Genomic DNA, 15,591 nt, shown 5'->3' with positions numbered 1-15,591 from the left:
GTGTCCAGCTTTGGGGAGGACACTGCATGCCAAGCCCTCCCCTGGCCAATTCCATATATGCACCCATTACTGCTCACTATGTGTGGTAACATTGTGAATTCTCAGACGAGGATGTCCCAGGCTTGTTATAGTGAGCAACTTGTGCAGGATGCTCAGTGAGTCTGAGTCAATTTGGAGCCCTAGCCCAGCCCCTACTATTGCATTCACCTTGCTTAGTCCATGAGGTCCAAAGACCATGCCTCCATAGGGCTCCCTGTACCTGGTGGTCCTCGTTTTGGCTCCAACCCATGCCATGTCCTGACTCTAGGTTTCCAACTTGAATCAGAAGACCCCAGTATCCCCACCCATCAGGCATGTAGGCCCTGGAGAAGAGGGTCTAATGAAGTCTAGGAGAGGCCTTTGGATGATGACCCAGACCCCAGATGACCTTCAACCTACTTGAGCTGAAGTGATGACAACATACACGTCTTCCTGGAACAGCTCTCTTTTCACTGTATGTGGGTATATGAATGCATATATGGGAGATATGTATATGCAGTGTGGGCGTGTATGCATGTGTGTTTGTGTGTGTGCATGAGGAAGCCAGAGATTGTCAAATGTCTTTTTATTTAATGAGGCAGGGTTTCTTGCTGAACACAGGGCTTGCTGATTTGACCAGCCTTGTTAGCTTGCCCAGGGATCCTGTCATCACCTCCTGAGTGCTGGAATTACAGGCAGGCTGCCACACCCACCCTACTTTTATGTTGGTTTTGGGGATCTGAATTCTGTTCCTTAAGCTTGTGTGGCAAGTATTTACCGGCCGAGCCTCTGCAGTACTGGTATAAACCCTCTTCTCTCTCTTTTTTGTTTGATGTTTTCTGAGATAGGGTTTCTCTGTATAGCCCTGGCTGTCCTGCAATTCGCTCTGTAGGTCAGGCTGGCCTTGAACTCAGAGATCCATTTGCCTCTGCCTCCCTAGTGCTGGAATTAAAGACATGCCCCACCACCACTTGGCTAACCCTCTTCTCTTGAAACCTCTGTCTCCTGCCTTCCAACTTATTACTCAAACTCTCTACTGTTCATTGTCCTACTCAGTGGTCCTGCCCTCCAAGTAGCATCATCTTTCTGCATCCACTCCACACTCATGACCTGGAGCCTTATCTCAGAGTACAGATTCGGTCACGTGACTGTCACTAGCTCTGGAGTCCACCAGGAGCTCCAAATGCTCTCATGTGAAAGCTTTCTTGAGGCTCTGCCGAACTCTTGCTCTTCCTTCCTTCCTTCCTTCCTTCCTTCCTTCCTTCCTTCCTCTCTCTCTCTCTCCCTTCCTCTCTCTCTCCCTCCCTACCTCCCTCCCTCTCATTCTCTGTCGGTCTCTGTCTCTGTCTTTGTCTCTCTGTCTCTCTCTGTCTCTCTCTCTCTCCCTCTCTGTCTCTCTCTGTCTCTCTCTCTCTCTCTCTCTCTCTCTCTAATCCTGTATCCTCTCTTGGCCTAAACCCCTAAGATGAATGAACGAGACCCCAAATTTCATATCATGTAATACCTTTCTGTGGACATATGTATGACATTTTAAGTGGGTGCCACTCTATACCAGGTGCAAAGTTACTTGGGATGTGGCCCTGGAGGCACACCTTGAAGCAGGAGCCTTGGACAATCAGTACCTCTTCCTCTACTCTTACCTAGTGGACTCTTACCTTTCCTGGCATCCTGCATGTACTTCAGAGTGGGAGCTCTGCAGAGACCATTGCCTTTTATAAGTGTCCTGTCTAAGGCGATGTTGGAGCCAGATTAAGGCCTCTTAGTATACAGAATGGAGAGAGGAAATGGGCTGCAGGCATCAAACCAAGCCATGGCTAGAGAATCTGTTCCTTACGTGTATTTATTTATTTATTTTTGCTTTTTTGAGACACAGTTTCTCTGTGAAACAGTACTGGCTGTCCTGGAACTCACTCTGTAGACCAGGCTGGCCTCAAACTCACAGAGATCCACTGCCTCTGCCTCCTGAGTGCTGAGATTAAAGGCGTGCGCCACCAACACTCCACATTCATCTACTTTCAACCACTGGCCAGTGTGTGTGTGTGTGTGTGTGTGTGTGTGTGTGTTCCTTCACCCTCTCAGCAGACAGCTTTGGTCCTGGGATTCACGGGCCCCAAAAACTTGGGGATCCTCAGGCTCCATAACCCAACAGACAAAGTAAGGGAGTACCCAGGAGGGAGGGCCCCAGTCCTTGGTCTTCTTAAGCTCACAGAGTCCCATGGGCTCAAAGGCCTGGGTCAGCCCGCTGACTCGTGAATAACGGAGTTGCAATAGCCACAGCAAAAGGATTACTTTTAATCCTCAGTAACGATCAAGCCATTATTATTTTTTCGGTGTTACAGATCAATCAGTCCATCCCCGGGCACTGGACGTGTGGAAACTGCTAAATAGGCAGGTCTAGTGGTATGGGAAAAAAGGGCCAGTCAGTGGGACAGGGTGAAATGGGAAGGCCACTGCTGTTCAAGGTCCCGCCAGACCTGAGAGTGAGAGGGTGAGTGATAGGGGGACCACCCCTGAAGCTCTGGCCTGCATTCAACACAGCTTCCTTAAGTAGTGGTTTCACCTTTCTGGCCCGCCAGAGATTTCTGTGAACTGGAAGTAGTAACTAATCCACACAGAGGGTAGGTAGGCTCTTGGCAGGCCCCTTTCTCCAACCCCAGCAGCTCTCACAGGTAGCCTGTCCATCCGGGTTTTCCTTGCAGGCTCTTGCCCATTTGAGGGCCTCCCCCCCGCCGCCCCACCTTGTCTGCTCTTCTGCCTGGTTACCCACCTTCTCTGGAAGTTTTCTTTTACCTCTGCCCATCCTGTCAGCTTCCCCTTGTCTCTAAGTAGGATGAACCTTTGTGTGCATGTGGGGGCCCTAAGCTTAGCACCATCTGCCTGGCCCAGGCTGGGTATTTAGAGCCTTGGGTTTCTGTCTTTTCAAAGCCCACAACCATCAGGCCTGCTTTGGGGTGGCCAAGGGGTCCTCACTCTCCTCCAAGACTGACATTCCCAGCACTTTTCTTCCATCCCTTTAGTGTCCATGTGACAGGCCAGGGGCCTGCAGGATGAGGACTAGGGAAACAAACAGGTGGAGATACAAGGGGGAGGACCTACGGCTGCTCTGGGCCAAGATGGAGCCACATTTTGGTCCAGTCCCCAGGTGTCTGCTGTGTATGGGAGCCTGAACTCTGAGTGACTGGGGCTGACTCCCTGCTCAATCTGGGCTCTGATCTTGGAGCCTTAGTCCTTGGCCTCCTCTAGCAGGCCCCTGTGCTTGCTGTTTTCCTTCTATGCACTTCTGACTAGATTCCTCCAGCTGGATCCCCCCCAACCCCCCACAGCGTGCCCTTGACAAATCCCTGACCCCTGCCAGGCACTGGTTTCCCCTATGACACCCAGGGAACATTCTGTGCGTCTGCCATCGCCTTGATCTGGGAGCTCAGTGCGGGCAGTGCCTGGTTGTTATTAAGTTTAGGATAACTTCGATCCTAGCATATCATGGGGGTATAGTGAATTTGTGAAATCAAAGTTAGCACATTTATCTCTGGACCTGTACAGAGGTCTGTCCACCACGTGTGACCCCAGGTGTGTGGTTTGGCTTCTTGGGACCTCCTTTCCTCACACACCCTGCAGGGTGTGCGGCTGCTGTGACATTACTGATGGTGCCTTGCCTGGCCTGTGATGTCCCCACTGTGGTCAGCACTGGAGGGAACCGCAGTGGGATTCTGAGTGAGGCCAAGTCCATCACGATAACAGCAGGCATTTCAGAGGCAATTATCAGAGAGTTTCACTTAACAATCAATTTCCCTCAGCTCCGGGAGCCGTTCTTACAAGAAAAGGCAAGAAAGAAGGGGACTGGCTGTGCGCTGGGCTGGGGACAATACCCTCCTGGGGAGCAGTAAGGCCACCAGTACCTTCAAATTTCACTAAGTTAAACATCTTTAGCTCAGGAGAACTGAGGCAGACAATGGTGTGAGATAAGGGACCTGGGCCATGGACAATACCTGGAGGGTAGGAGTCCCTAAATCCTGGGCTGGGTTGGGCTTTGGGGAGGCAAGAGCCCTCAAGTGGGCTACCCTCTTAAAGAGCCTACTTTCTCTCACACCAGGCCGAGTGCACCCCACTTCTTGCCTTTTCTACCTTCTTTCACCTGGGAACCCCTTAGCCCCGTTCTGGTGGCAGAAGGTTCTAGTAACAACTGCCCATCAAACAGGACCTGTTCCACTGCATAGCCCAGAGGGGAAGGTTTTAAAGTTTTTGGTTTTAATTAGTTAGAGCTACTCCTGCTTTCAGGAGGCTATGAGAGGCTTAGAGTCAAAGACCCTGAACTCGTGATGTGCAGGATGTTAAGATCTGGGGTGTGTGGCGGGGGTGGGTGGGATGAGTCAGGTGGGGGCTGTGATGTAGTGGGGAGCTGTGAGAGAGAGGCCGAGGCCAGTAAGTCCAGAGCAGAGTGTTGGCACCAGATAGATGCTCTGCGAAACTGCAGAAGGGCTGTCAGAAGGTTAACATCAGGCTGGCTAGCATTAGACATGCCTAGCACCTACCTAGGCCAAGGCCCCGTAGACTTATGCCAGATGGAGACTGCAGGATGCCTAAGAGGGGATCTTTCGTAGCTGAGGGGACTGAGGCACAGAGTATCAGTGCCACTGCCACGGCACCCTGGTCAGTAAGTGGTGGACGAGGCATCTTCAGGTCTACCAAATGCCAAACTGTAGGAGGGTTGAACAGAAAATGTCTCATGGCAGGAGCTAATCAGGTCAGGTGGGCCTGGCTGTCCAGGCTTAACTGCTCGGCCCTGTGGTTCCGTTGTTCTTTACCCAAGAGAGGTCAGTAAAATGATCTCCCAGAAGTGTCCAGAGCGTCACAACTAACCGTGGTGTCACTGGGTCCAGTCCTGAGGGCAGGGGAGCATCCCCAGCAGCCCCACCCTGTAGCCTCGCCCAGCTCAGCCCTCTCCTGTTGTCACCTTCTCTCCTTCCCCGAGGGCCCCGCATTAGATCCATATTGTGCACTGATAGATACTAAATACAGATTTCCAATTTCCAGAGCTGTTATGGTCTAATGAGTAAATAATATACATATTTAAAACTGTCTAAAAACATATCTGCATAATTAAAATATCTGCATAATAATGAAGCAAGATGCAGCTCAGCAAAGAGGGAGTTGGAGACCCAGGGCTGACAATAGGAGCAGTGAGTGGTGAAGGCAGGGTTGGGGGTCCAGGCTCTGTGAATTTCCCCTTCCTGCCACCTAGGCAATGATGTGTCCATCCAAGCACCCCAGTCAGGGAGCAGGAGAATCCCAGCTCAGACCCATCTCTGTGCATCTTGCGGTCTGAGATTGTGCACACACAAATGGGCAGTGTTCAGTCCATGGACTGTTGGCGTCTTAGTGGCCCAGACGTCTTACTGCCACCATCTGCAGCGCACCAGGAACTCAGAGCTTTGTACACACGACCTCATTGACCATGACCTTCTGAGGACAGGTCTTGTCCTCATCCCCCACTTTCTAGAATTCTAAGGGATGAAGGAAAGTGTGCCAGTTTGGGCAGAGCAGGCCAGCCAAATCCATGACTTACATGCTGTGTGATGGGGACACATAAGTGGCTTGCTTTCTTGGGGAACAGGGCAGACATTCATCATTGCCCATCCTCTAAGGTCCCTTGCTTCATCCATTCAACTCTGCTTCCAACATAATGATACAATCACCACCAGAACAATGGAAAACAAACCCTAACCCTTCACCCAAATCCCAGCAACCCAAACAGGCAAATAGCAAATAGCCCCTGAGATGGTCAATGCTGTACGGAAGGGGCCTTGCAGCTGTTGGCAGCAACAGGTTTTCTAACCTTTTCCCTCACAAGCCACACACACACACACCACACGAGCTGCTAAAAAAATGGATTTATTTTCTTATAAAAAGGTCAGAACACATGTAATAGAGAAAAACTCATCAGAGCCGTGGTCTCTCTCTCTGCAGGTGTGAAGCTGCTTCTCCACTTCTGGGCTTTGGCCCCCAGCTCCCTGTGGGCTCCACTTCTGGGCTTCACCCCCCCAAGCCCACATCAGCTTGGTTATTGATTCCAGAACCTCTCCATGCCACCTGGGAGGGATGGCTTTTGTTTCAGTTTCCCAGGACAAATAGGAAGATATAAAGTGTGGCCTGGGATGGGTGTGTGTGTGGCAAGACCATAGTCCATCTGGTGTCCCCAAGGGGTGACTTTCAGACCACACAAGATTCCCCAGAAAATACTGGGTCCCTAAGGAAGACACATACGAAAAAAATCACATTCTCCTGTAACTGGTATGTTACCCCCGAAAAAAAGGGGGTGGGGGGAATTTACCATTAAGAAGAGGAAGGTTATTAGCTGGGAGGCACTTCTTCACAGGCAACAAAGAAGGAAGTGCACCCACAGGTGGCCATCAGTGCTGCTGGCTTGATTGCTGTAGCTTTACTGGGGACTCCAGTCCGTACAGAAAGAGTGGGTTGTGTCACTGGATGGCAGCCAAATATATCTAGTGTCAACAGGATGAGGGGATAGGAAAGGGAACTCTGTGGCTTGGTGTATATTATTGGGATCAACTTGAATTTCCAAAGCAGTTCTCAGGACCCAAAGGGAAGTGAATCCTCTGAAGAATTTGACTCTTGCAATGGGCTGCTTTTTAGGAGGGCTGAGTGTAAACCTGAATAACCACGCAGGGCTTGGGGCAGGGTGGGGGGAGTGTCATAGGTCCCTGACACACCTGGTCATTCTACAACCTCTAGGTGTCCCTGCTGAACATCTGTTAGAGGGTGTCTGGGTGAAATAAACCAATACAACCAATGAACAGCTTTAGGTTGGCGTCTGGGGATGGCCGTCAGAGCCTCGCTGTAGGTAAGTGCTCTCCACCAAGGAGTACTGAGATAAGGGTTGTGCCTCGTGCACTCCAAGGCTGAAGGGGCTCAGTCTGAGGTGCTGTCTGGCCCTACCTAACCCATGAGGGTGCCAAGGACTGAGAACCTCTAACTTTATTCCCCCGGTCCTGCTAGAACCCCAGCATGAAACCTGTATGTCTCTGCTGGTGAATTAGTCCCTGGTGAGCCAGGGGGACTTTCTAATAATTTAACCAGATTTGCTTCCTTTGAGTTCTGACCTAGTATATTCATCAAAGCTTCTCTCTGCCTTTACCAAGCCACACAGACAGCATCAGGGAAGCATGGTATTATCTGAGTTCCCCATGGAGCACACTGGTACCTTTGCCCCCTCATCAGGCTACATTTCTGAGACAGACAAATGCAGGCCTGTGTGTATGTGCTTGTGTGTGACAATGCTGTCCCTCTCATGCCTCCTAAGCTGGAGGCCTGAGTTCCTGAGGTTCAGTAATTGCCCTCACATGAGATTTGGGCCATTGCCCTCGCCTCTCTGGTTTCAGTTTCTCACCTTCAGGGCTGTGGGGACATGGACAGCATGGGTCTAGACAGAGGGCAAGCCATGGTCTCATTTTGGACACACGACCCCAGGTCCTGGATTTCTCTTTCGCTTGTCTCTGATGACTGTTCCCTCTCTACTCCTCAGTGCACCTGACCATCTAACCTGACCTGACTTCCGAAACTTGTGTCAATGGACTGTTCCTCTCTTTGGCATCCCTTGACTGAGAGTTTCTCATTATCCCCAGCATTCTGGCCTGATCTCTAACCTGGTGCTGCCACAGCAGGGACCCAGCACCCAGAAGAGTGTCCTCATCCAGCCTGTACCAAGCTGTACCATCCCTTACGATGGTCATCCCAATGATGACCCTTCACCTTCCTGATCAGACCCTTCCAGAGCCCCCAACACCAACTTCAAACCTCTGCACCTAAAGTTTCTGGTATGAAGTCATCCATCTGGGTCTCCACAGGCCTGTGTCACCATGTTGGTTCCTATGTCTCTGCCAATGTTTTCTGGCTACTCTGATCATGCTTCCTTCCTGTTCATTTTTCTTTAATAGGTTTTTGCCTGGCTAGCTGAAACTCACCATAAAAACCAGGCAACCTTTCCTCCTCTGCCTTTTGAGTATTGAGATTATGGGCAGGTGTGTGCTACCACACGGAGCTCCACCCATCAACAGGGTTTCTCTGAGTAACAGCCCTGGCTGTCCTGGAACTCACTCTGTAGATCAGGCTGGCCTCAAACTCACAGAGATCCGCCTGCCTTTGCCTCTGAGGGCTGGGATTAAAGGTGTGCGCCACCAACACCCAGCTTCTGGTTGCCAGTTTTAATAGGGCTGTCTTAACCTTGCCACTTCTCCACCATGTTGACTTTGAACCACTACCCTCCTTCCAAACTCAGGTTCCACACCCTTGTTTTTGTTGTTCCCTGAGCCTGGACTGCCCCTTATGTTTGCCCTCGTACTTTGGAATTGGTGTTTACCAACGTCCTTCAGGAAGCCCGGTTCTCTGCTAGACTGAGATCCAGAATCCTTTGGGGCTCCCATCACTGTATACTGTGTCTGACTCTATCCTAGATGTTATCCCTTGATTCATGGGTCTATGTAGTCTCAGTATTGGGCATGGGACAGCTCAGTCAAAGGGACTAAGTGACCTCAGGGTCTAAAGTGGTTAGTGGGGGTCAGAGGTGGATCGGGAGGTTCCCTAAGGGGGCTGTTGACTCAGAGGCTCTGGTTTCCCTGGAACCAAGATTGCAGAGAAGGAGAGATGTGGGCAGGGTCAGGCTGAGACTAAGCACAAGTGTCATCTGGCACCCATGCAGACAGGATTACTGATATTGTCTTTCTAGGATCTCCACCCCACTCTAGACATGACAGTGTCACCTGCCAGCCCCATCTTGCTGTTATCAAGTCAGCGATGAAATAGGAAGGAAAGCTGCTGGAGTCCTCTGGAATATGAAGCTAAGTGTGTGTGGTTACCCACACCTCATCAGTTCAGGAGCTGAGTCCTTGGGGGTATTAAATCCCTGTATACTGTGGAAGCAGTCACCCTTGCCCTGGACCAGGATCAGTACATTCTCCTGGCATGCCCCACCCCCACCCCCACATCTACTCAGACATCTCTAACACTCACTGTGGCTCCCAGAAATAGGATGTGCCTGTGGACTCATTGGCTGGATTGAGGGTGAAGGGTGGTGGCTCCTGAGGGAAGGCATTAATGTGGCTCTCTGTCCTTCTTGTCATTAAATGTTTCCTGAGTTTACTCTTGTATGCTTGGCCTATGCTAGGCATGTACAGGCCAGTGAGCATGGCTCTTCGGTTGTGTGGTATGTCACCAATAAGGTTTTCATTATATTCTACTTAACTGCTTCCAACTGCAATTCAGACTCACTGACCTGAACACAGAACTTGCCAGAGGACTCTCACAGTAAAAACTGCTTGGGTTTGAAAATTCACTGGAAGAATGTAGGTTGCTAGGAAGACCCTCTGCTATAGAAAGTATTCCCATCAGGAAGCTGAGCCTGGGCCACCAACCCCGGCTAAAGCCCAAGCCCTCACCCAGCCACCATGCTCTTCTCATGATGTTATTTTTATACTTTCCCCTAAAACATAGCCTGAGCAGGCCCTTCTCAACTCTATTAACATTAGAAATCTAATCAGTAATCAGGCAGCTCATAATTTTCTGATTAGCTCTGATTAGGCCCAACCTCGGGAGAGGGAGTGGGACAGTGAAGAGGGAGGCGGGGCTGGACAGGCATCGGGAGGTGTCTTAAGGGGGCACTGGCTGGGCTGAGAGTGGAGGGCAGAGGGGAAGAGCCCCAGTCCTGTTGCTGTCTGCTGCAGGGAGTGAAGCTGGGTCAGCGGGACCCAGGGCTCAGCGAGCAAGGGCAGGTCAGGCCCAAACTTTCAGCACCCTGGATAGAGACATGACGTCTGGCAGGTGGACAACAGGGCTGATTTGGATAACGACCTGGCTTCCACTGTACCTAGGTCCTTCCGAGATCAGAGTTCACAATTCAAGCAGATCCCAGGCAGAGCCTTGAGTGACAGTGACAGTGACCGAGTGTTCAGAGGGCTGCAACATGTGATATGGACCTGGGCCACTTTTGCTGAAAAGGCCTGGTTGGATGATCATCACCTTTAATGTGAAGGCCATGAAGTTGGGCCTTCTGGCTCCACAGCATTTTGGAGGAGCCAAGGCCTGGAAGGACTGCCAGCCACCATGCCACTCAGGGACAGGACCTCGGTATATACTGAGGCATACTAGGCCAGGGCCAGTTTTTCTCTCCCGTCTCTGGCTTCTGTCCCCTTTCTTTGCCTCATGCTCAGATGGACATAGAGTAGTGATCGAACCAAAGCATCTAGGCCTGGCCCTTTGGGACCTATCCTTGGCTGGCTATGAAGTCCCTCAAGTCACTCCATTTCCCACAACCCCAGACCCTGTGGAACCACATACTGGACCCATGTTCAGGTTAGGGTCAGGGTGGCTTGCCCTAGCCCTGTGGTCTGGATTCACTGTCTCTTGTAGACTGTAACCATACAGGTGACCTCTGATAAAATACACCAGCCTATTGGAAGAGATGTGTACAGCTAATGCCATGCAAATTGGCACAAAGGCAATCAGTCTGACTCTAAAAGCTGCCCCACCGGCCGCAGGCTGGCTCATTGTCTTTTCTGTCAATTTACATCTCATTACCCACAGGGCTCTGCTCACTGGAGGTTAAAAGAAACAGGGAACCAAGCAAGCCCTGCCGTGTTCTGCCTTCATCTAGAGCACGGCCCACCGGTGGGTCACGCTGCCCAGGACTGACCCAAGAGGTACTCTCCACACCGAGCCCTGCCGCATCCACGGGGTTGCCGCCATCCCGCCACCCTTCCATTTCCGTCATCACAGCTGCTTCCCTCTCCTGCCACCGGCATCACCACGTTCACAGTCAGCGTTGCCACCACCTGTCCTTCCATCGCCAGTCCTGGTATCTTCCCATCACCGCCACAAGCATCTTCAGCACCAATTTCACCCATCTGCCACCATGACCACCCAGCACCACCGACTCTATAACCATCCTCTCCATCACCACCTTTACCGCCAATGCCACCTTTATCACTGCCGCCGCCGCCGCCGGGACCCTGTAGGGCAGACTTTGCTGTCACTTCAGTCTCCTGATGAACACCACCGCTGCTACTGACCCCATTGTGGCTTCCTGCACTACCATCCATGCAACTCTGGGAAAAGTACAATAAATACACTCATTCTTTACTTTCCCCTGGTCTTCATTCCGAGGGTTAGGACGACTGTGAACACATGACCCAGTGACCAGAGACCATCTTCAACCTAAAACCGGCCTGGGTACTAAGCTTCTATCTGGTGTCCAGGAAGGAAGCGCTTGAGGCTCGGGTGCTCATCCAGCAGAACCTGGAACTCTTGTTACGAGAACCGAGCAGGAAGCACACGTGTGGCACGGATGGTTGATGCTTTTGAGTCTGGATTATTTATCTCACCTCTAAGATGGGGCCTTTATAAATTTGATGAGTGACTGAGTGAGGGAAAAAGGAGGCGACGAGGGACAACACTGGGCATCCCTAGTAGGCTCCACGGGGGAGGATGTCATTGGTCTAAGCCAGGATGGCTTTGGAAAGGAGGGCAGCAGACATAACCTGAGGGACAAGATCAGAACGAGGGGCGAGGGGAAATGCTGCCAAGAGGGAACCTCAGCAGGGACAAAGGTGTGGCGTGGACAATGCGTGGGCTTCTCTGAGGGGGGCCGGGCAGGTGAGGGTGGGCAGCGTAGTGAGACCTTTGCTCTCCCCTAGCCTCTCTCCACCCAAGACTTATGCCCAGGGTGCTGGGTGCTGACCAGCACGGTCAAGCCTCATCCTCAGAGCTCTTCATTTCACCTGTTCATACCTAAATTCACCCAATCCTTCCTCTCAGCCCTATGAGCCCCAGTCAGTAATCTCATTCAACAGACAAGGATTCCGAGATTCAGAGAGTGTGAGTCACTTGCCCAAGACTACACAGCAATGGCATGGCAGAGTTCAAACTAGAATATGCCTTTAGCCACAACAGTGCTGGCCTCTGACCTCCCTGTCTCCCTGGAAGCAAGACAAAGAGATGAAGCTGCACCAAGGTGAAGCTGGGGTTCCCCACAGGGTCATCCAGAAGACTGGGAATTGAAGCCCTGAATTTCCACCCAGGAAATGGCTGTGAGTGGATGCCTGAGACTGCCCACTACCTTTGGTGGTAGCAGCATGGGTACTACCCTGGACATAAGGCTGGGCACCAGCTGGCCCAGAGGTCATGCTGGGAGCCTTGGCAAAAGTGACATGCAGACAAAGGCCTGGAGGTGGAAGGCAGGGTGGGCACAGCCTGGTTGCCAGGTGGAAACGCCCAGAGTAAAAGCCGCTCTGAATACTGGCTGCGTCCCGCTGCTGCAATCAGCCTCGACACTTGGTTATTATGAGGAGTAAAGGCGGCCGGCGGGACAGCTGGAGCCGTGGCGACAACATTTAAGGCGTTTGTCAGAGCTGTGGGACACGGGCTGCCAGGCGCTAATGGCTTCTGTGTGCTGCTGCCAAGTGAGAGGAGGGCGGGTAGGTGGAGGCGGCCTTGCTCCTGCCTGGGCCTCGTGCCTACCTCATGCTGCGTGGCCGCTCCAAGACAGGTAGGGCCCACCTGGGCCTTACAGATGCCTAGCAACAGCCTCATAGCCGTGGTACCAGCTGGAGGGGGTGGGGTGGTAGCTGTGCAGCCCATGCCTGCCTATTTCAGGCATTTTTACCATCTCCACATCCATTCAGGCTTCAGCTCTCCTACCCACTGGGAGAAGGGTCTGAGAGTCAGTTCTCCACTATGCAATGCCCAAGGAAGGGTCTCCTAAATCCCAGCTGGCTCTGTTTCTGCCTCCGCAGCCATTTGGTTGGACTTTGCAAGAGACAGATCCTCCAGGTGAAGGGCTCACACTGCACTCATGTCCATCCTAACATAGATTTCAGCTTCCTTCCCTGTGAAATGGGAAAATAGAACCTTCTATTTTTGATTGTCTTGACAAGGTATCACAGAGGAAGCTGGGAGAACTTGGAGCCTGGGGGTAAACAGCTAGGTGTGTCAGAAGCTGCATCTGGAAGAACTTCTATCCACTGGCCCAGCACCAGCACTGAGCGTGTGCCGTCATAGGTAACAGCTCTGAGCACACTGCTGAGCCCCAGCGCCGCTCACTACTCCCTATAAAGCAAATCCATCCTCATCCTAAACCAAGGCTTAGAAGTACTTTGTTTCCAGGGCTGAAGAGATGGCTGCTCTTTCAGAGGACCCGGGCTCAATTCCCAGCCCCCACATGGCAGCTCACAACTGTCCATAACTCCTCTTCCAGGGGACCCAACACCCAATGCACATTTTAAAAAAATTAATTTTCAGTGATAGCTCACTGCAGGCAGAGTAGGGTTGTCGCGGGGCTGTGCTGGTATGCTCCTCACCCCCATTCACTGACTGACTCAAGAGATACTCTGAAGTTCCTCCAAGGAAGGAGATCTTCATCTGGCTATGGACCAGGAATGAAGCACAGGGGAACACCACATATCTGGGAAGAGACCCAGGGGACAGGAGGAGATCTTGGTGGGCCCAAGCTCTTTCCCAGGACATAGACCAAAGCTGGAGGTGACAAGAGGGCCCCTGAAGGCCCAGCACAAAGTGCATGCCTTTAATCCCAGTGCTTGGGGGCAGAGGCAGGCAAATCTGCATGAGTTCAAGGCCAGCCTGGTCTACAAAGAAAGTTCCAGGGCAGCCAGGGCTACATAGTGAGACCTTGTTTAAAAAAAAAAAAAAAAGACCTTTAAAAAGGGTATATGAAGCTTTGTGTTATTGCCCAAGTTCACCAGGACTTTGAATCCCAGGAGACCTCTTCTACTAGTGCTCTGCCTCCAGTACTGTTGATAGGCACAGCTTGGGACCCTCATGACACAAGGGACTGGGACTGGGGTGCATTGCTATAGTTGTTGATGTGATGATTTGGAAGCAGCTACAGTCGCCCTGTCTCTTTACATTTTTATTTTGTGTGTCTGAATGTTTTGTCTCCTTGCATGTGTGTGTATCACATGGGTGCAGTGCCCACTGGAGCCAGAACAGAGCCTTAGGTTTCCTGAAACTGGAGTTACAGTTGTTAGTAGTTATGTGGCTGGGAACTGAACCCAGGTCCTCTGGAAGAACAACAAATGCTCTTAACCATGGAGCGATCTTTCCAGCCCCCGTGGCTCTATCGTGATAGAGACCACACGGCCTGAAAGGGCCTAAGGCTCAAGGTCAGTCCCCTTCCCACTAGAGGAACATGTAGAATTCCTCTGCAGGTTGCTGGCTGGGGCAGCCTAGGCCAGCCCTGCCCGTTTGTAAAGGGCTTACAAAAAATGCTGTTGGCGCCCTCAGAAAAGGAGAAACCCAGGCAAAGGGTGAGTATCAAGGCTTCCTTGGAACGTGGTCATTCCCAGGGTCTGCTTCACATCTTTGAACCCACAGAGGTAGGAGCTCAATCCAGCCTCAGCCCACTAAAGTTACTAAAATGTATTGGAGGGCTCCAGGCAACTCCAGGCTCTGGGATAGGGTCTTTCCCAGTACTCTCTGGCTCTGTGTGGCCACCTTACTGTCAAAGCCATCTTCACAGGAAAGCAGGAGCTCTGTGACTCTGGTCTCTTGGCTCTCCATTGAGGGATACCAGGGAATGTTGGGTTTGTGGCTAGTTGGAAGTGACCATCAGCTTTGCCATCCCAGGGGTGGTAGGCTTCGGGTTAGAGAAAGAGGCAGTGTGTGAATCTGAACATATGTGAATGTGTTGGAAACGTGTGCACAATGAGCGTGGGGGAGTATACAGGCGTGTGCACATGCCCACATAGTATCTGGATCTTTTTGTTTGTTTGTTTGTTTGTTTTTTTCCAGACAGGGTTTCTCTGTGTAGCTTTGGAGCCTATCCTGGCCTCACTCTGGAGACCAGGCTGGCCTCGAACTCACAGAGATCCACCTGCCTCTGCCTTCCGAGTGCTGGGATTAAAGGCATGCGCCACTAACGCTCAGCTGGTATCTGGATCTTAATATTTGGCCAAGCAATTACCTTTGCATCCCTGACTGTTTCTAAGTTACGGGTAGATGGGGATTTCTTCTGGGGATGGGAGTGAAGGAGTTTACTGAGCCCTGGCTCCTAGACACACAGGCCTCAGCCCTGGCCACTGAGGCCCAGCCGAGTGGATTTTCCTGGCTAGAGCCTGTTTGGTTCCCACCCGGAGGTCCCCTCCTCCAAAGTGACCTCAATCTGTCCACTGCTTTTCCTCCCTCCTGGCCTCTGATCATTCTGTTTTGTGTTATCTCATCACAGCAAACATCACAGTGCAGAATAAAAGAGAAGGTGACCCTGAGGGGGCACCTCTCCTTTTCTTTACCAACTAACATTATTTGTGGCACGCATTGGGTGCTAGAGACACAGGAAGGTGAGGGGGCTCTGGCCCAACCTCCCAGAACTCCCAGTGCAGGGGAGGGGCTTCCACTTGTCTCAACGCCACCCTTCACCCCAGCCAGGCCTGGTACAGCCAACACCAGGCCAGACCAAAGAAACCTAGTGTGCTAACCCCAGGTGCTTCTGGAATCCCCACGTATGAACTCCATAGCCACAGGTGGGGGGATGGGGTAGCAAGGTCAGAGCCA

General features: G+C 51.7%; 1 protein-coding gene across 6 annotated transcripts in view; it reads right to left on the bottom strand.

Annotated features, from left to right (window-relative positions):
• Cacna2d2 (calcium voltage-gated channel auxiliary subunit alpha2delta 2) overlaps positions 1 to 15,591 on the bottom strand; it is a 133,226-nt gene that overhangs the window by 33,396 nt on the left and 84,239 nt on the right. The window lies entirely within an intron of this gene.

Source organism: Cricetulus griseus, chromosome 4 (genome assembly GCF_003668045.3).
Source record: "Cricetulus griseus strain 17A/GY chromosome 4, alternate assembly CriGri-PICRH-1.0, whole genome shotgun sequence".
Lineage (NCBI taxonomy): Eukaryota > Metazoa > Chordata > Mammalia > Rodentia > Cricetidae > Cricetulus > Cricetulus griseus.
Note: the sequence above shows the minus strand (reverse complement) of the source record. Positions and strands in the feature narration are given on the sequence as shown.